This window comes from Phyllobates terribilis, unplaced genomic scaffold (genome assembly GCF_046119375.1).
Source record: "Phyllobates terribilis strain yellow unplaced genomic scaffold, ASM4611937v1 Scaffold_2__4_contigs__length_985480577, whole genome shotgun sequence".
In the NCBI taxonomy this organism is placed as follows: domain Eukaryota; kingdom Metazoa; phylum Chordata; class Amphibia; order Anura; family Dendrobatidae; genus Phyllobates; species Phyllobates terribilis.
The window spans coordinates 409,443,820-409,464,469 of NW_027362762.1; positions in this window are offsets into that span (position 1 = coordinate 409,443,820).

The following is a 20,650-nucleotide window of genomic DNA, read 5'->3' on the forward strand; positions in this document are numbered from 1 at the left end:
GGGGGGGGCCCAGTTCACGGGTTCCATAGTGGCAGTGCAGGAGATCGTGTCTCCCTGCTCTGCCACAGTTTAACTGTATCGGTGCACGTATCGGCGTAGCTCTGGGTGGGCCCCCTCAGGGAGCTGGGCCCAGGCAGCCACACCCCCTTCCTCCCCGGTAGCTACACCACTGATCTAATTATATATTAATGGTGAGTTCACATCTGTATTCAGCTGTGTAGAAGATGGGGAAAAAGTGGGGAATATGCTCTTGAAGCGGTGCTCTAGATAACTGTGTGTTATTTTCTGCATAGACGAGTCCTGACTGCAAGAAGTCATGGCGGTCTGTGCTGGATGATGAAAAGCTAAGATGAATATCTTCAACTAGAGACGTCACTGGTGAGTCAGTGTATTACCTGTACACTTACACTATATACTATGTATTAGGTCCCATGTATAATGACAGTGGTGATCACTGTATTATCTGTACACTATATATAGAGCTTCTGTGTATAATGTCACTGGTGTTCACTGTATTACCTGTACACTTTACACTATATACAGATCTCCGGTGTATAATGTCACCGGTGTTCACTGTATTACCTGTAAGCTGACTCTATATACAGAGCTCCTGTGTATTTCACTGGTGTTCACTGTATTACTTGAATACTGACACTATTTACAGAGCTGCTGTGTATAATGTCGCTGGTGATCCCTGTATTACCTGTACACTGACATTATATACAGAGCCCTGTGTATAATGGCACTTAGAATTCTAGAATTCTGTTTTTTTAATTAATGACCAGTATTGTAATATTCGGTCACTATATGGTCGTAATATGTGGTTTGATGATGGTGTGGCGGTAATTATTCCTTGTATGTGGTATTATTCGGTTACTATGTGGTGGTAATATGTGATCTGGTCATGGTGTGGCAGTATTTGTTCCTTGTATGTGGTATTATTCAGTTACTATGTGGTGGTAATATGTGGTCTGGTCATGGTGTGATAATATTTGTCCTTTGTATGTGGTATTATTCGGTCACTATGTGGGGTAATATGTGGTCTGATCATTGTGTGGTGGTATTTGATCCTTTTATGTGGTATTATTCAGTCATTATATGGTGGTAATATGTGATCTGGTCATTGTGTGGCAGCAGTATTTGTTCCTTGTATGTGGTATTATTCAGTTGCTATGTGGTGGTAATACGTGGTCTGGTTATGGTGTGGCGGTATTTGTTCCTTGTATGCGGTATTATTCAGTCACTATATGATAGTAATATGTGGTCTGGTCATGGTGTGACAGTATTTGCCCTTGTATGTGGTATTATTTGTCATTTTAAAAAATGTATGTGACACATTCCCTTAAAGAAAAATAAAGAAAAATATACCTAAAAAGAGTATTGGATATTTTAAGAAATATTTAATAGGTTACAGTAGAGTAGGGCCCGGCCAGAAGAGTCTACCTTGTCGTGGTGGCGGCTTAAAAAATCTTTTGGCCAAAACAAAAGCTGCTGGCTATGTATGTGATGTGGTGTTTGATAGGAACTATTAATGTGTGATTGGTAAGGACGTGGTCCAGAAGTGGAGTATTTCCAAGAGTGGGCGTTGGCAATGTTTAATATTCGTGGGGTGGAGGGGGAGCTTGGGTGGAGCCTGGCAGAGTCTCAAGGGGGCCCGAAAATTTTGCCAGTATGTTGCCCTGAAATTCCTGGTGGCGGCCCTGAAGGGAATAATGACTAGAAAGATGTAAGTGAAGAATGGCAGCTTACTAATTTTAATGGAATGTTTAGGCATTTTAAAATTCATGGTCCTTTAAGTTGTTGTTTTTTTTGACTTGAAAACAATCTGATGCCATACTTGAGGTCCCAATGCATCCTCCCTGGGATTTCTACATGCTATTTTAGTCTTGGAAGGATGAATTGTATCATTTTTTTTCTTCTAATGGTTAATATGAATAATGCACTGATGGTATGGAGGACTCAGGTCATCATTGAAAAGACATGAGGGTTCACAGAGGTGCGGTATGTCTACTGGCAGCCACACTTCTGAGAAGGCAGAGATAAACAGTACACATAGTGGAGATGTGGGATAAAACTGAGTGACCACCCCACTGCTCCCTTATAAGGAATGGTCATCACTTTTTTTCTTTACTTTAATAAATATATTTTTGGGTAATAGTGTTTGCATTTGGGTTGCAGTAAAGATTTGAAACATTTGCCTACCATGGCCTCTGTGTTGCACTGTTTATTTGCTGACTGCTGAATGAGTTACCTTAGAATCTGTCACCAAGCACCTTCTGACAGGAGAGTTTATAACTCCTATCTTTGTTTTATTGAGCTCTTGTGGTCATAAATGAGTTGAGTGGAGCTCAGAAAAAGTTAGATAATTATTATCTTCCCCATCAAAACAAGGTCACTGCCAAAATCTCAGATAACCTATTCTTTAACCAGCAGGTCAACACATAAGTGTTTAGAAGGCAAACAATGTATGTGTTAGGGGGACGGTTGCAAACAACTTTATTAAATAATGGAAAGCAACCGAACCCGGGGTCCACGATGCAGCCTGGTGGACTGCGGCCGAACACCTTCCGGGTGAGAAGGTAAAACAACCAACTTAAATAACAATCCCTTCCGCGTTACTGCACACCGGAACGGGAATAGGGATTCGCACTATCTCCGTTAACTGCACGAGAGATGTGCGATAAATAATGTATCTGTTGTCCTGTTACAGCACAGGGACTACACAGCAGACGCTAGGATGCAAGTGTGATTCACGCCGGCGTATAAGTGCTCCCGGCCGGCGTGCTATCGGACTGAGGAGTATCTCTCCACGTGGCTTACAGGCAGTGCCGGGAATACGGCGTCTGCAGACTGCTCGGGGTGTATGGCGACCCCTTTGTCGAAGCCAGACTGTCAGACGAAGCTACCTGCCTCCCTCCATCTAAGGCTGCCTATCCCCCACTAAACCTGCCTGAATCAAGCTAAAGCACACGTGGAGCCCAAAAGACTAAGCGTCCACACAACACCATCACTGCTCAATGATCAGAGCGCACCACCATGTTTGTGGGCGGGCTATTTAAAGATTAAGCCCTGCCCACCGTCGCACTATTGGTGACATCACCCGCGACCAATCAGGCGGTGCCAGGTCACCGGATCAGCTGACTCCCAAATCACCAATCACGGTCCGCCATGTCAGGGGAATGCTCAGTGCCGTGAATCCTGGACTTAGGCTGTAGCAGCCCTGTTTTCCTCCGCAACCTACGCTTCATGTTGCTAGGAACAAAGACCAGAGAGACAACTTGCACATCTCGGGCACCAGCTAGGCATTGGGACTGATGATGATGCTGAGCAGCATCAGCCCTGGCTGGACTGGAATGGGAGACCACAGAATCCACTGATGGTTCTGAACCCATTTCGAATACAGCAAACACCTGATGCCAAGCAGTATGCTCCAGAAAATTTCCATATTATTTCAGTTATGTGTAAAAAAAGAAAAGTGGTCTATGGGAGCGCTGAAGTGATCACTGGAGAAAACAGATTTGGGGCTAAAAACATTTAATAAGCCCTTTCCACAACGTGTTTCCATAGTAAACTATCTTCATCAGGTGGTACAAGGGTATGGACACAGGATAAAACATATATATGGGCAAGGCTTCACAATGATTGGTTGGTATACTAATCAGATGTGCAATAATTAGTTCAAACGCTAATAAGTTGAACCTGGGTTCACAAGGCACCCTTCATATGCCGGTGTGTATGTGCCTCCAACAGTCGCACATGGACAACCTTCACATGAATTCAGAAACCGATAAGACATGGAATATAGCAATACATATTGATAGACAATATTAAGAAATGCATTGTTAATTTTAAAATACACACAAGAATTGTGCTATGACATATTACTAATAAGTTTTACAATAATTAGTTCAAACACTAATAAGATGAACCTGGGTTCATAAGAACCCCTACATGTGTCGGTGCGCATGGGCCACAAACAGTCGCACATGGACAACCTTCACATGAATTCAAGGATCAAAAACACATTAGATAAGACGGAGTATTGCAATACGTATTGATGGACAATATTGAAAAATACATTACCAGTATAAAATACACACAAAAATCACTGTGTTATGACATATTGCAAATGCAAAATTAATAATGAGAAGAAGAAAAGGAGAGTGGGGGGGGGGGTAAAAAATGGCAAATATAGATCAATATAAATGGGGAAGAACAAAATCCCTTGGAGATGGCCACATTTTCAAGGGCCAAATTCAGACCTTCAGGGGCTAGTGTGCCCAATTTGAAAATCCAAAAGCTCTCCTTATTAATCAAACTCACCAATCGATCAGAGACGGTATCAGGTACATGGTCAATGATAGTAAGCCTCATATCTCCTGGATATTTTTGATGGACAATACTGAAGTGTTTCGATACACTATGTAATTGATAACCTCTCCGGATATTGTGTCTGTGTTTATTTAGACATGCGTGCATAGTTTGTATCGTGCGGCCCACGTACTGGAGGTCACATGTACACTCCAGTAGGTAGATCACATGTGTTGATTGACAATTCACATTGTGTTTGAATTTCTTTCCTGTGGTATGTGATGAGAAAATCTTTTGAGCGCCATTTTGGATGACTCTGCAACATAAACACTTTGGCGTATTGCACGGAAAACACCCTGGACAGATGCCATCCTGTGGTGGCTGTACACTGTGTTTCAAATTATTATGCAAATAATATTTTCTCAGATTTTCCCAAATTACCTATATGAATTGCAGTCATTGTAATTTTCCAGTCAAATAACTATTAGAGTACAATTGAAAGGTTTTTGTACAAACTGCCTATGATAACAGTATATTTTAAAAAAAATAAAAAACTCAAACTGCACTCAAAATGCATGTTCCAAATTATTATGCACAGCAGAGTTTTCAACCTTTTCATTTTAATAAAGAACAAAAAAATGGTCATTTTTGAAATTATAAGCATTAGCAGGTTATTACAAACTGAAATCAAACAGTTTTCAACTCAAAACTTTATTCTAGGTGATGTTACATTTGCACATAGGACCCCTTGTTCGAAAGGAGCTTCTGAACTCTCTCGTCCATTGAATTTGTCAGGTTTTGGATGGTTTCTGCTTTAATTGTTTTGCATGAGGACAGAATACCCTCCCAGAGCTGTTGCTTAGATGTGAACTGCCTCCCCGCCATCATAGACACTCCTTTTGATGATGCTCCAGAGGTTCTCAATGGGGTTGAGGTCAGGGGAGCATGGGTGCCACACCATAAGTTTGTCCCCTTTTATGCCCATAGCAGCCAGAGATGCAGATGTGTTATGTACAGCATGAGACGGTGCATTATCATGCATGAAATGATCTCGATGGTCCAGATGGATGGAGTGGAGGATGGCTGGTTGATGGACACCCCATGCAAACACAGCTACGGCGCTAACAAGGAGGAGGTGGAGTAATGTTTTGGGCTGGAATCATGGGGAGAGAAATTGTCGGCCCTTTTAGGATCCCTGAAGGGGTAAAGATGAACTCCATAATGTATGTTGAGTTTCTCAAACAGCACTTCCTTCCATGGTTCAAGAAGAAGAACCGTGTATTCCGCAGCAAGATCATTTTCATGCATGATAATGCCCCGTCTCATGCTGCACATACACATCTGCATCTCTGGCTGCTATGGGCATAAAAGGGGACAAACTTATGGTGTGGCACCCATGCTGCCCTGACCTCAACCCCATTGAGAACCTCTGGAGCATCATCAAAAGGAGTGTCTATGATGGCGGGAGGCAGTTCACATCTAAGCAACAGCTCTGGGAGGGTATTCTGTCCTCATGCAAAATAATTAAAGCAGAAACCATCCAAAACCTGACAAATTCAATGGACGAGAGAGTTCAGAAGCTCCTTTCGAACAAGGGGTCCTATGTGCAAATGTAACATCACCTAGAATAAAGTTTTGAGTTGAAAACTGTTTGATTTCAGTTTGTAATAACCTGCTAATGCTTAGAATTTCAAAAATGACCATTTTTTTGTTCTTTATTAAAATGAAAAGGTTGAAAACTCTGCTGTGCATAATTTGGAACATGCATTTTGAGTGCACTTTGAGTATTTTATTTTTTTTTAAAAATATACTGTTATCATAGGCAGTTTGTACAAAAACCTTTCAATTGTACTCTAATAGTTATTTGACTGGAAAATTACAATGAATGCAATTCATATAGGTAATTTGGGAAAACCTGAGAAAATATTATTTGCATAATAATTTGGAACACAGTGTATTTTAGACTTCAAAGATGTGTTACTTGGTGCTATTAAACTTCGTAGATTTTTATTCTTCCTGTAAATGATAATTGGTTTATTGGGTATGAAAGGCCCTAAAATTATGTCACCCCTCAAAATAAACCAAAATTTATTCAGGATACTGTGAATGGGGACCCTAGATTGACTAAATGTAGTAACCATACTCCATCTAGTCAAATCTGAGGCTATTTTATTTTTATTTTTACCAGTGGATGACTCAATCCTATCGATGCACATGTCCTGGGTAAGGGCCCTAGTTTTAGAAAAGGCATCCTTCAATCATTTTTTGGGGTAACCTTTCTGTATAAACCGTTTTCTCAATATTTTGGATTCCACCAAAAATTCAGAGTCTCTGGTGCAGTTTTTTCGGACCCTCCAACATTGCCCATAGGGAACATTGGTGATCCATTTTGGGAGATGTCCGCTATCAAACCTCAGATAACTATTTACATCCAACAGTTTGAAAAAGGTTGATGGGAACAATCTTCCCATCATGTCAAAATGCACCATCAGGTCCAAGAATTGTAGGGCAGTTTCAGAAAAAGTTGCTGTGAAGGATAAACCCCACGAATTAGAATTGAGTTCATCAACGAACTTCAATGCACCCTCACTAGTGCCCCTCCACAAAAAGAATAAATTGTCTATATAGCGGCGGTAAAACTCCACATGGTTAAACGCCATAGGGGACTGTGCGATGAAGACGGACTCAAAGACCCCCATAAACAAATTAGCGTAACTGGGGGTGAATCTCGTCCCCATCGCACAGCCCCTTATCTGACTGTAGACCACCCCTTCAAACGTGAATACATTATTGTTCAATATGAACATAATAGATGTTTTGATAAAATTCTTTTGCTCAGCTGGAATATTGGTATCAGTCGACAAAAATGTTCGACTGCTCTCAGCCCCAATTCATGGGATATATTACTGTAAAGAGCACTAACATCAAGAGTCAAGATGAGACAATTGTTCATGGGGGGGAGACCTCTTAGGAGTTTGATTAATTGAGAAGAATCTCTCAGGTATGAATCAAGCTTGAGGACATATTTTTGAAGAAAGAGATCAACGTAATGGAAGAGGTTACTGGTAATAGAACCAATTCCCGAGATGACTGGATGATCGGGGGGGTTTGTAGGGCTTTTGTGTATCTTGGGAAGGAAACAGAAGAAGGGGACCCTGAATTGTGTTATATCTAAAAAAAAAATTTTGCTTTTTTGTTTAGGAGACCATTAACATGTGCGGTTTTAATATGTTCCTTATATTACAGGAATATCGAAACCAAAGGGTCATGGGTAGTGTTGAGCATTCCGATACTGAAATATCGGGTATGAGTCGATATTCGCGGTATCGGAATTCCGATACTTAATTCCGATACTTTTGCAAAATCTTATACCGGAATCGGAAGTTCCCATAATGCAATGAGCCAGTTTCATTTTATTCAGCCAATGAGGATCCTAAGAAGTGTGGGCACATCCTGTTAGGCATGTAGGCTTCTTAACTAATGGCATGGCTGTGATTGGCTGCTGTAATGATGTCATGATGCACTATAAAAGCCGCCGCCGCCATTTTCAGCTCACTCTGCTGTGAATTCAGTTAGGGATAGGACGCTGTTGTTCTGAGGGACAGTTTTAGCGACCTATTTGGTCTATTCTGCTTTACCCAAGCTACTTTATAAATCGCTGTGCCTTGCAGGGCTAGTGCACAGTTCTCTGTGCTGTTCACCGCTTTCTGCAAGGTCTGTGTGTGTGAGTGCAGCTCACCCTGTAGTGTGTGCTTCAACCACGTCTGGTTGTAGTGCACTCAGTGTGTGTCACTGCCTCATACATTGTCCTTTTTTGCCAATTCATAATTTTTCCTGATATCTCCTATTAGTGTGGTGGTTCCATCCGTATTCAGCTAAATTGGTTCCAAACACACTATATAGGAGTAGATAGAGAAATTTTTTTTGTCTTGCAGCGCTAGTGCACAGTGCTCTGCATCTGCACTGTTCACCGCTTTCTGCAAGGTCTGTGTGTGTGAGTGCAGCTCACCCTGTAGTGTGTGCTTCAGCCACGTCTGGTTGTAGTGCACTCAGTGTGTGTCACTGCCTCATACATTGTCCTTTTTTGCCTATTCATAATTTATCCTGATTTCTCCTATTAGTGTGGTGATTCCATCCGTATTCAGCTACATTGGTTCCAAACACACTATATAGGAGTAGTTAGAGGAGCCTTTCTGCAGCATTGTGCCCTGCAGCCCCAGCCAGATTAGTATTAGCCTATTTTTTGTAGCCTCATCTATTGCATTGTAGGTTACCTTCCTACATTGTAATAGCTACAAAAAGTTTGTGATACTATCGGTATTACATCTTTGGGCACACCCAGTGTCTTTTTGTGACAAAAAAAACCTAAATAAAGTTCACCAAACACTCCACTTTACAGTTGTGTAAGCTACATTAGCTCATATTAAAGTCTAGTCCACACTTTATAAAATTAGTGTTTCTTATACCTGTTAGCAGCTGTTCAGGAATAAGCACACTAAGCCCTTAGTACTTTTCTGCCTCTCTTATCAGTCTGCCAAGATGAAGAAGGCAGGGAGTAAGGCATGTGATCGTGGTCGTGGTCGTGGGCGTGGGCGTGGAGTTTCTGCAGGGAGAGGATGTGAGGATTCTGTGCCTGCAGGGAGAGGACGTGGGGATTCTGTGCCTGCTGCAGGCACCAGTGACTCAGCATCCCCCAGTTTTACCAGGGAACAGTCCTTTATGCGCAGCTTTGTAGGAGCTAGCCATACCCCACTGCTGCGGGAGGACCAAATTGAAGCCGTTGTCGGATGGATGGCAGCTAGCGCATCGACTTCAATTAGTTCCAGATCCTCTCAGGTCCTGAGCACTGAAGAGCACCCATCTGTCTCTTCACCACCTGCCAAACTGCCCAGGCAGTCAGAGAGCCCTGGACAGGTGCCATCTCTACTTCTGTGCTCTGAATCTCTTGGCTTGGAAAGAGGGGGCCAGCCAAGCAGAATTCGAGAAATTGAAGAAGAGGTAGTATGCAGTGATGCGCAACCGTTTTGTCTCTCTGAATCTGAAGAGGCGGGTGGGCAACTGCCTATGGTCAGCAGCACACCTCAGTACGCATCTGATGATGAGACTCAGGTGCCATTTTCTGGTGCATACTGTGCTGTCGAGACTACCCAGGAGAAGCAGTTGTTTGAAGAGGGTGGTGTTGATGATGAGGTCCTTGACCCATCATGGTGTGAGGGACAGGAAGGTGGTGGGAGCAGCTCTGAGGAAGAGATTCCCCGAACAGCCCAAAAAGGAGGGAGAGGGAGGGGGCAAACTTGGTTGCCTGTAGCCTCCACTTCGGCACCCATTAGGAGCATGACTCTTCCAAAATCCAAAGCGGGCGCTCCCAAGACTTGCAGTGCCTGGTCCTTTTTTGACACAGTTGCAGATGACATTTGCTTTGTCAAATGCAAGCTGTGTAATCAGAAGGTGAAAAGAGGGAAAAGAGTCAGCAACCTCAATACCACAAATATGTGGAAACATGTGCGGACCAAGCATGTGGTGGAGTTACAAAAACACACTGAAGACCTAGGCCAACCTACAGCGCCACCTACCACCTCTTCAGCTCGTGTTGTAGCCTCTTCCTCCAGCTCACACACAGCTTGTTCGGCTTCCTCACAGGATCGCCATGGAAGAATCTTTGGCACTGTTGTACAGAGACACAGTGTAATTCCACCCACAGCACCACTTTCCCAGTCATCCTCACACTCCCAGGCTAGTCTACAGCCATCGTTAGCACAGGCATGGGAGAAAAGGCGCCCATACTCGGCAAACCACCCCCGAGCACATGCTCTGAATGCTGGCATTGCTAAACTACTGGCCCTTGAAATGCTATCATTCAGGCTGGTGGAGACTGACACCTTCCCTAACTTTATGGCATTGGCAGTCCCACAATACAACATGCCCAGCCGCTTTTATTTCAGCAGGCAAGCCGTCCCTGCCCTGCAACATCATGTGGAGGGAAAAATTAAACATGCGCTACAAAACGCCGTCAATAGCAAGGTCCACCTGACCACCGATGCGTGGACCAGTAAGCATGGACAGGGACGATACTTTTCCCTCACTGCCCATTGGGTAAATGTTGTGGAGCCGGGTACAGATCTTGAGAGTGGCACTGTACGTGTTCTGCAAACTCCAAGGATTGCAGGAATCCAGTTTGTACACATTGACTCCTCCTCATACTCCAGTTCCTCTGAATCAGCGCTGCAGGAGCCGTCACGGTCTACCTCCACATCGACCCGTGAACGGTTACCTGTTATGATGACCGATATGAGCACAGCCGTGGCCAAACGTCAGCAGGCCATATTAAAATTATTTTCTTTGGGGAATCGAAGCCACACAGCGCAGGAGCTCTGGAATGCCATCAAGCAGCAGAGCGACGTGTGGTTTGTGCCAGCGAATCTCCAGCCAGGCATGGTAGTGTGTGACAATGGCCGAAATCTGGCGGCAGCTCTGGGCCTAGGCAACCTCACTCACATCCCATGTCTGGCACATGTGCTCAACTTGGTCGTGCAGAGTTTTTTGAGGGACTATCCGGATCTTGATGCACTGCTTCACAAGGTCCATATAGAGTGCGCTCACTTGCGGCGTTCCAGCAACGCAAGATCACGCATTGCAGCTCTGCAGCGCCGATTAGATCTTCCGGAACATCGCATCATATGTGACCTACCCACCAGGTGGAATTCAACGTTACATATGTTGGAGAGGTTGTGTGATGGAGTAATGGAGTACCAGCTGCAGCAGGCGCAAACAAGTCGCAGTGCGCCGTTCACACTTCACCACCACTGAGTGGGCCTCTATGAAGGACATTTGCCACGTTTTGCGTGCCTTCGATTATTCCACGCGGATGGCGAGTGCAGATGATGCACTAGTCAGCATGACTATCCCCCTTATCTGCCTGCTTGAAAAAACACTGCAAGAACTAAGGGACGAGGTTTTGGAAGAGGTGGAGGATGAGGAGTCACAAATGCCATCTGCTTCTCTACAGTCTGCGCAACGTGGTTCCTCACAAAGGCCTAGGCAGGGGACACTTTGTGAGGAGGATGAGGAGGAGTCAATGGATGAGGAAGACATCTGTCCAGAGGAGAGAGGTACACAATGCTCTAGTAGTCAGTATCTAGAGCGAGGGTGGGGTGATGCAGAGCAGGCAGAGATCACGCCTCAAGCAGGGGACAGCGTTTCTTGGCCAGTTGGCAGTCTGCAGCACATGGTTGATTTCATGCTGCAATGCCTGAGAAATGACCGCCGCATCGCCCACATTCTCAACACGGCTGATTATTGGGTGTCCACCTTCCTAAATCCTCGCTACCGAGACAACTTACAAAGCCTCATAACACCGTTGAACCGGGAGCGTAAAATGCGGGAGTACCAAGACGCACTGGTGCATTCCATCATGTTCTCCATTCCAACGGAGAGCAGTGCTGCTAGTGCTTTACAAAGCAGCTCAGTGCGTCGAGGCAGTGGAGGAAGCTCTGCACAAAGAGGGAGCAGAAGCAGTGCCTCAGCACAAGGCAAGACCAGTATGGCCGAAATGTGGCAAAGTTTTGTGTCCCCGCCGCCACAAATGTCTACACCATCACAGACGGCTCCAGTCAGCAGGAGGCAACGTTTCCGTCAGATGGTGACAGACTACATGTCTTGCCCTCTTAGTGTACTCCCAGACGGCTCTTCTCCCTTCAAGTTTTGGGTCTGTAAGCTGGATACATGGCCAGAGCTTAGTCAGTATGCATTGGAGGTGCTAGCTTGCCCTGCTGCTAGTGTATTATCGGAACGCGTCTTTAGTGCCGCAGATGGTGTAATAACAGACCGTCGCATGCGACTATCCTCCGATAAAGTTGACCGGCTTACTTTTCTCAAAATGAACAAGGCCTGGATCTCTCATGAATTTGCCAGTTCTCTTCCAGAATAAATAATTGATTGGCAACAGTATCCAGGTCTCCTGTTGTGTTCATGGTTCTACCACCTGAACTGTAATCCCTGAGCTCCAACACCGCCAGTTGGCGCTCGGAAGTGCCGTCTGCACAGTCAACACTTGCTGCCGTGTTATTGGGGTTCAGTAACGTCAGCTGTTCCCCTGCTGTGCGGACGGCAATTTCTCCTGCTCTGTCCACATTCTCACCACTACAGATTTTAAACTTGCTCCAATTACACCTCTGGCTCCTCTGTTTTTAGTATTATACCTGAGCTCCAACACCGCCAGTTGGCGCTCGGAAGTGCCGTCTGCACAGTCAACACTTGCTGCCGTGTTATTGGGGTTCAGTAACGTCAGCTGTTCCCCTGCTGTGTGGACGGCAATTTCTCCTGCTCTGTCCACATTCTCACCACTACAGATTTTAAAGTTGCTCCAATTACACCTCTGGCTCCTCTGGTTTCAGTATTATCCCTGAGCTCCAACACTGCCAGTTGGCGCTCGGAAGTGCCGTCTGCACAGGCAACACTTGCTGCCGTGATATTGGGGTTCAGTAACGTCAGCTGTTCCCCTGCTGTGCGGACGGCAATTTCTCCTGCTCTGTCCACATTCTCACCACTACAGATTTTAAACTTGCTCCAATTACACCTCTGGCTCCTCTGTTTTCAGTATTATCCCTGAGCTCCAACACCGCCAGTTGGTGATCGGAAGTGCCGTTTGCACAGTCAACACTTGCTGCCATGTTATTGGGGTTCAGTAACGTCAGCTGTTCCCCTGCTGTGCGGACGGCAATTTCTCCTGCTCTGTCCACATTCTCACCACTACAGATTTTAAAGTTGCTCCAATTACACCTCTGGCTCCACTGTTTTCAGTATTATCCCTGTGCTCCAACACTGCCAGTTGGCGCTCGGAAGTGCCGTCTGCACAGTCAACACTTGCTGCCGTGATATTGGGGTTCAGTAACGTCAGCTGTTCCCCTGCTGTGCGGACGGCAATTTCTCCTGCTCTGTCCACATTCTCACCACTACAGATTTTAAACTTGCTCCAATTACACCTCTGGCTCCTCTGTTTTCAGTATTATCCCTGAGCTCCAACACCGCCAGTTGACGATCGGAAGTGCGGTCTGCACAGTCAACACTTGCTGCCGTGTTATTGGGGTTCAGTAACGTCAGCTGTTCCCCTGCTGTGTGGACGGCAATTTCTCCTGCTCTGTCCACATTCACCACTACAGATTTTAAACTTGCTCCAATTACACCTCTGGCTCTTCTGTTTTCAGTATTATCCCCGAGCTCCAACACCGCCAGTTGGCGCTCGGAAGTGCCGTCTGCACAGTCAACACTTGCTGCCGTGTTATTGTGGTTCAGTAATGTCAGCTGTTCCCCTGCTGTGCGGACGGCAATTTCTCCTGCTCTGTCCACATTCTCACCACTACAGATTTTAAACTTGCTCCAATTACACCTCTGGCTCCTCTGTTTTCAGTATTATCCCTAAGCTCCAACACCGCCAGTTTGCGCTCGGAAGTGCCGTCTGCACAGTCAACACTTGCTGCCGTGTTATTGGGGTTCAGTAACGTCAGCTGTTCCCCTGCTGTGCGGATGGCAATTTCTACTGCTCTGTCCACATTCTTACCACTAAAGATTTTAAAGTTGCTCCAATTACACCTCTGGCTCCTCAGTTTTCAGTATTATCCCTGAGCTCCAACACCGCCAGTTGGCGCTCGGAAGTGCCATCTGCACAGTCAACGCTTGCTCCAGTGTTATTGGGGTTCAGTAACGTCAGCTGTTCCCCAGCTGTGGGTCCGGCAAATTCTCCTGCTTTGTCCACATCCACTGTACTACTGATTTAAAACTTGCTCCATTTACACCTCTGGCTCCTCTGTTTCTAGTATTTACCCTGGGTTCCAGCACCTCCAGCTGTTTCCTAGCAGTGTCTTTGGCACGGGTACTCCCTCCTGCCCAGCCTGGTTCCAGCACACCAGCTGTTTCCGGGTAGTGTCAACGTCACTTTGCCTCCAATGCGTTGTCCTGTCGTGTTGCGGTCGGGTTAGCCGACTCTATGGTGCCTGCAGTTTAGGTGACTCCTATGTGGGCTGCGGGATCTGCCAATGAAGGCTGGTTCCATAGTGCAAATAGGACAAGCACCCCCTGTAGGACTGTGGGTTTTGGTAACTGCGGCCAGCTCGCGGCCTTGAAACTTTTTTTTACATGGGTACCTTCTGCTACCCCTCCGGGTTCCAGTACCGTCAGCTGGTTCTCGGCAGTGCCTTTGGATTAGGTGCCTCCTTCTCGGTATCCAAGTTCCACCAACGTCTGCTGGTCCTTGGTAGTGCTTTCTGGCACAGGTACCTCCTGCTTAGTAACCGAGTTCCAGTACCGTCAGCTGGTCTTCGGTAGTTCCATTGGCTCTTGTATCTTCTGCTACACATCCGGGTTCCAGTACCGTCAGCTGGTTCTTGGTAGTTCCATTTGCTCTTGTACCTTCTACTACCCATCCGGGTTCCAGTACCGTCAGCTGGTTCTCGGCAGTGCCTTTGGATTAGGTGCCTCCTTCTCGGTATCCAAGTTCCACCATCGTCTGCTGGTCCTTGGTAGTGCTTTCTGGCACAGGTACCTCCTGCTTAGTAACCGAGTTCCAGAACCGTCAGCTGGTCTTCGGTAGTTCGATTGGCTCTTGAACCTTCTGCTACCCATCCGGGTTCCAGTACCGTCAGCTGGTTCTCGGCAGTGTCTTTGGCACGGGTACTCCCTCCTGCCCAGCCTGGTTCCAGCACGCCAGCTGTTTCCAGGTAGTGTCAACGTCACTTTGCCTCCAATGCGTTGTCCTGTCGTGTTGTAGTTGGGTTAGCCGACTCTATGGTGCCTGCAGTTTAGGTGACTCCTATGTGGGCTACGGGATCTGGCAATGAAGGCTGATTCCATAGTGCCAATAGGACAAGCACCCCCTGTAGGACTGTGGGTTTTGGTAACTGCGGCCGGCTCGCGGCCTTGAAACTTTTTTTTACATGGGTACCTTCTGCTACCCATCCGGGTTCCAGTACCATCAGCTGGTTCTCAGCAGTGCCTTTGGATTAGGTGCTTCCTTCTCGGTATCCAAGTTCCACCAACGTCTGCTGGTCCTTGGTAGTGCTTTCTGGCACAGGTACCTCCTGCTTAGTAACCGAGTTCCAGTACCGTCAGCTGATCTTCGGTAGTTCCATTGGCTCTTGTACCTTCTGCTACCCATCCGGGTTCCAGTACCGTCAGCTGGTTCTCGGTAGTTCCATTTGCTCTTGCACCTTCTGCTACCCATCCGGGTTCCAGTACCGTCAGCTGGTTCTCGGCAGTGCCTTTTGATTAGGTGCCTCCTTCTCGGTATCCAACTTCCACCAACGTCTGCTGGTCCTTGGTAGTGCTTTCTGGCACAGGTACCTCATGCTTAGTAACCGAGTTCCAGAACCGTCAGCTGGTCTTCGGTAGTTCCATTAGCTCTTGTACCTTCTGCTACCCATCCGGGTTCCAGTACCGTCAGCTGGTTCTCGGCAGTGTCTTTGGCACGGGTACTCCCTCCTGCCCAGCCTGGTTCCAGCATGCCAGCTGTTCCCAGGTAGTGTCAACGTCAATTTGCCTCCAATGCGTTGTCCTGTCGTGTTGCGGTCGGATTAGCCGACTCTATGGTGCCTGCAATTTAGGTGACTCTTATGTGGGCTGCGGGATCTGGCAATGAAGGCTGGTTCCACAGTGCCAATAGGACAAGCACCCCCTGTAGGACTGTGGGTTTTGGTAACTGTGGCCGGCTCGCGGCCTTGAAACTTTTTTTTACATGGGTACCTTCTGCTACCCATCCGGGTTCCAGTACCGTCAGCTGGTTCTCGGCAGTGCCTTTGGATTAGGTGCCTCCTTCTCGGTATCCAAGTTCCACCAACGTCTGCTGGTCCTTGGTAGTGCTTTCTGGCACAGGTACCTCCTGCTTAGTAACCGAGTTCCAGTACCGTCAGCTGGTCTTCGGTAGTTCCATTAGCTCTTGTACCTTCTGCTACCCATCCGGGTTCCAGTACCGTCAGCTGGTTCTCGGTAGTTCCTCAGCCTTCTTGTACCTTCTGCTACATTTCCAAGTTAAAGCTTTTCGAAATGGTTCTTGGTAATCACTCTGGATCTCCATGACGAGGACCCTGAAGACGAGGACTCTGAAGATCAACCCGAAGAAGACGAGGACCCCAAAGACGACGACCCTGAAGACGAGGACCCTGAAGACCACCCCGAAGAAGACCAGGACCCCGAAGACTAGGACCCTGAAGACGACCCTGAAGACGAGGACCCCGAAGACGACGACCCTGAAGACCACCCCGAAGAAGACCAAGAAGATGACCCTGAAGAAGTTGATCAAGAGGACAAAGAAGAGACGACAACCACCAAGATACAGAAGAACAAGAGACAGAAAACCAAGAAGCAGAAGTACAAGAAGCTGCAGAACAAAAAGCGGAAGAACATTAAGCATAAGACTAAAAATCAGAGCAAAAGATAATATCTAAATTATAAGAAGAAGATGACTAAGCAGTGTATGGGGGTGAGTCCATTCCTCCTCGTGGTGCCCCTGGAAAAGACCTGCTGCTGCAGGCCAAACTGAACATGGACAAATCCTGTTGTAAATCTTTTGTGACGGGCAGAACAAAAGGTGTAATGTTCAAACTTTTATAGATAGCAACTACAGGAATGCCTGTCACAAATAAGAATATGATGAAGAAGAAGAATATGAAGAAGATGAAGAAGTAGAATATGAAGAAGAACAATAGTTGAATAAGAAGAATATGAAGAATGTAAAAAAAAAGAATAATACGAAGAAGGTGAAAAAGAAGAAGATGAAGAAGATGAAGAAGAAGTTGATGAAAAAGATGCTGATGCTGAGGATGATAAAGGAGAAAGTATGGGAGAAGTAAAAAAGAAGGTGAAGAGCATGGAAGTAGTGAAACATAAATATCTGACAAAATATAAAAATACTTAACATAGTCAATATTTCCGTAACTCAGAACGTCTTAAAAAAAATATTAATTCCTGCTATTCCATTTGATTGGGCTAAACCTCTATGCCTTTATTGTCTCCCCCACCACCCCCAATACATTCTACATTATTCTTAGTTGCTTTCCTTCATGTAGAATTAACCTACAAGGAAAGAAAGGGTTTATTTTCATTCCAATATTTCTGTCCCGTTGACTTGCATTGGTTTCCGGTATCGGAATCGGCGATATCCGATACTTTTTGGGTATCGGTCCGATCCAATCCGATATTTCCCGATATCGGAAGGTATCGCTCAACACTAGTCATGGGATAACATTTCATTATACTCATGATCATCCAAAATTCTTCTTCCCTCCCCAAGATACCAGCTTCTGTTCACCAGTACTACACAACCCCCTTTATCTGCGCTCTTAATGATAAGATTTTGATTGTCCCTAAGTGAAATGACAGCTCGTCTCTCACCGGGACTTAAATTATTCCTAATTTTTAGATGCTCAAAGGACCAAATATCCTTTAGAATAAGTTGTTGAAATGTTTCAATATGAGAACCTTTTTGATGTAACGGATAAAATTTACTCGGATATCCATGTACATCTACATGCACTGGTTCAACCTCTGAATTAATTGTGGGGGAAGGGTTTTGTGAGGGTGAAGTTATGGCTTTTTTTCTCCTCTCTTCTAATAAAAAATGTCGTTGTATAGTTAGTTTTTTAAAAAAAATCACTAAGCTCAAGGTATAAAGAAAACACATTAGTTGGAGAATTAGGGCAAAAGGACAAACCCCGTTCAAGTAATCGAACCTCATCCTTAGTTAGGTTGTGGTCCGACAAATTGAAAATTCCTGAATTCTCACTCGTATTCTTGTAATCTAGTCGGCTTTTGTCCTTTTCTGAGATGCATCTAGTGAAAGTATTGGGTCTGCAGAGGGTTCGTCTGCTCCCTCTACAACCCCGTTTTCTCTTTTTCTCTTTGGATGTAGTCCGGGGGCAACCTGAAAAAGCTGTGTAATTTTCGAGTCCCTTAAATTGGGGTTCTGCATAGTTATAACATTTTTCTCATTCAAGGAAATAGAGAATTGAACCTCATTTATTGATTCCTGTACTGATGGAGTTAAATTTATTATTGATGAAACATTTTTAAGGGAAAGTGAAGGAACTGATGAGTGAAAGATGTTGGTAGTAGTAAGTTCATTATTTGGTGAACTACGATCCCCATCCAAAGCAAGCATGTCAATGGAGGAGTCCCTATTGAGTGGATGGTGGTCATTAGGTCGACCTTCATCCCTAAAAGAATTTGACATAACCAATTCATTTGTATTGGTTGTAGTAAGTATTGTTGAAGATTAAGTGCATTTAATCTGTGAAGGTGTATAATTGTGTACTGTCAATAAGGATAAATTCATGGGGTCAGTATAGTCCTCCATTTGTGTAGATAAGGCCGTAGGTGGACAATTTTCTCCAAAGTCTAGTGGAAAATGAACTGGGTCTTTGTCGATTGGCTGGACTATTGGGACCATATCCAAAGATGTAGGATTTGTATCCAAGTTGGACTGTGCTATTTGTGTCATATTTGAATTTATTCTGTCAATTGAATCCTTATTAGTATTCTCTGACATGTTTTTATCTTTCACAGATCTTATAACATCCAGTTTTACATGGGAAATTGACAAAGTTTTCCTATGTTGTTCATAAAAAAATTTTTGTTTAGTGGATTTAAGAAATTTAAGGGAAAGATTTTTTCCTCTGTGTTGTGAATCAGTTGTAGTGAATGAAGGATTTGGAGTCATGATGGAATTCAGATTAGATCTATCAATCATGTTAACTGGTTCCTGTCGAGATAGAACGGAGGCATCAGTGGTTTCCTCAACCACACATGTATCCTTCATATCACGTAATAATTTTGCTGCTTTTTTCTTATCATATCCTCTTCGTATTTGATAAATTTAAATTTGAGATTTACATAATTTTCCCTAAACTCTACAAAGGGGACAAAGTCGAGATTCCTTCTAAGAGATTTTAGTTCTATTAAAGCTTGTTGTGCTAAAAAATTCCTTTTGGTGATAAGAAGATTCTTCATACCAAAGGAACAATTAAGGGAATAGTCATCCCATTCTTTAGTAAATGCCAAATCTTGTGGGAAGGAAGATTTTTGTGGTAATCCAAGACCCTTAGGTACAAGTTTTTCAGCTATGTAACGTCTTAGGAACATGATATCCACATGATTTATGATCTCAATCTTACTCTTATTTTCATAATCTGAGAAAAGTTTTAACATTTGTTGCTTATCTACTTCATTTAAAGGTTGAGAGTTGATATTAGTATTCAATGATAAACTATTATTTGGAAGACCCAAAATTTCTGATATAAAAAGTTCCCTATGACATTCCCGATTTGTATTAAAAAATTCCATATTGATCTGGACTACAAAAGGTTCAATATAGATTCAGACCATGCACATTAATGGAATAAAATTAAAGTATCAGTGATTACGAGGTCCTGTGAGGCCCAATATTATGTGCAATAATGATGCAACATTCAATAAAGTGATTTTGGGATATCAAGGTGAACTAATTCACCCAATAATCTATATAGTGGTAGTGCAACAATTGAAAATGAAAATCGTAGATGACTACAAGATTTAAACAAAAAAGTTGATGGACCATTGAAAATTATTATAATGCATACAACTGGATTTTGAAGAGATGTAGTAACAATTCAATAATGGCAATTTGCAAAAGTTCAAATTTTGGATAACAAAAGTTCCGGGTGAATTATGAAGGGACAAACTTCATATATTGATGAAAATTTAACAATTAAAAGTTCCAGATATTTGATGGAAGACAATTTCATAAATTAATTCCAATTTTCATCTGTTAAAGTGTAGATGGAGTTCATCAGAATGGGAAATGTAGATGATAAATGAATGCAGGAACGTCACACACCAGCTGCTTTGCGGGAATGATCCCACGCTGGTCAGCGTCAATATGTAGGAGGAAAGAGAAGAGAAGCACGCTATGTGAAGGACCAGATGGACCAATGTGGATTAAAAACGGCCAAGAGGCTACTCACCTACTGGAGATGTGCACCCCTACACAACCCCGGTGACTGTCAGAAGATGGAGAGAGGGTGAGTCTCACCGCGTGGTGCAGGCCGGTGGGCACGCCACCTGCTGTGTGCCGTGGACCGCTGGCTGTGCTCGCCGCTTCTGGGTTCCTGGTCGCGGACCACGTGACCAGCCGCGGACCACGTGACTCGGGACCGGATGCGCGTCACCGCAGGTCCTGTGGGTTTGAAAAAGGCGGCTCCCTTGCCGCAGGTCCTTGAATAATGAGTGAGGAAGGAATTGCAGGGATGGTTGGCAATTGATCCACAAAGTTACCAGTAACCTCTCCCATTACGTTGATCTCTTTCTTCAAAAATAT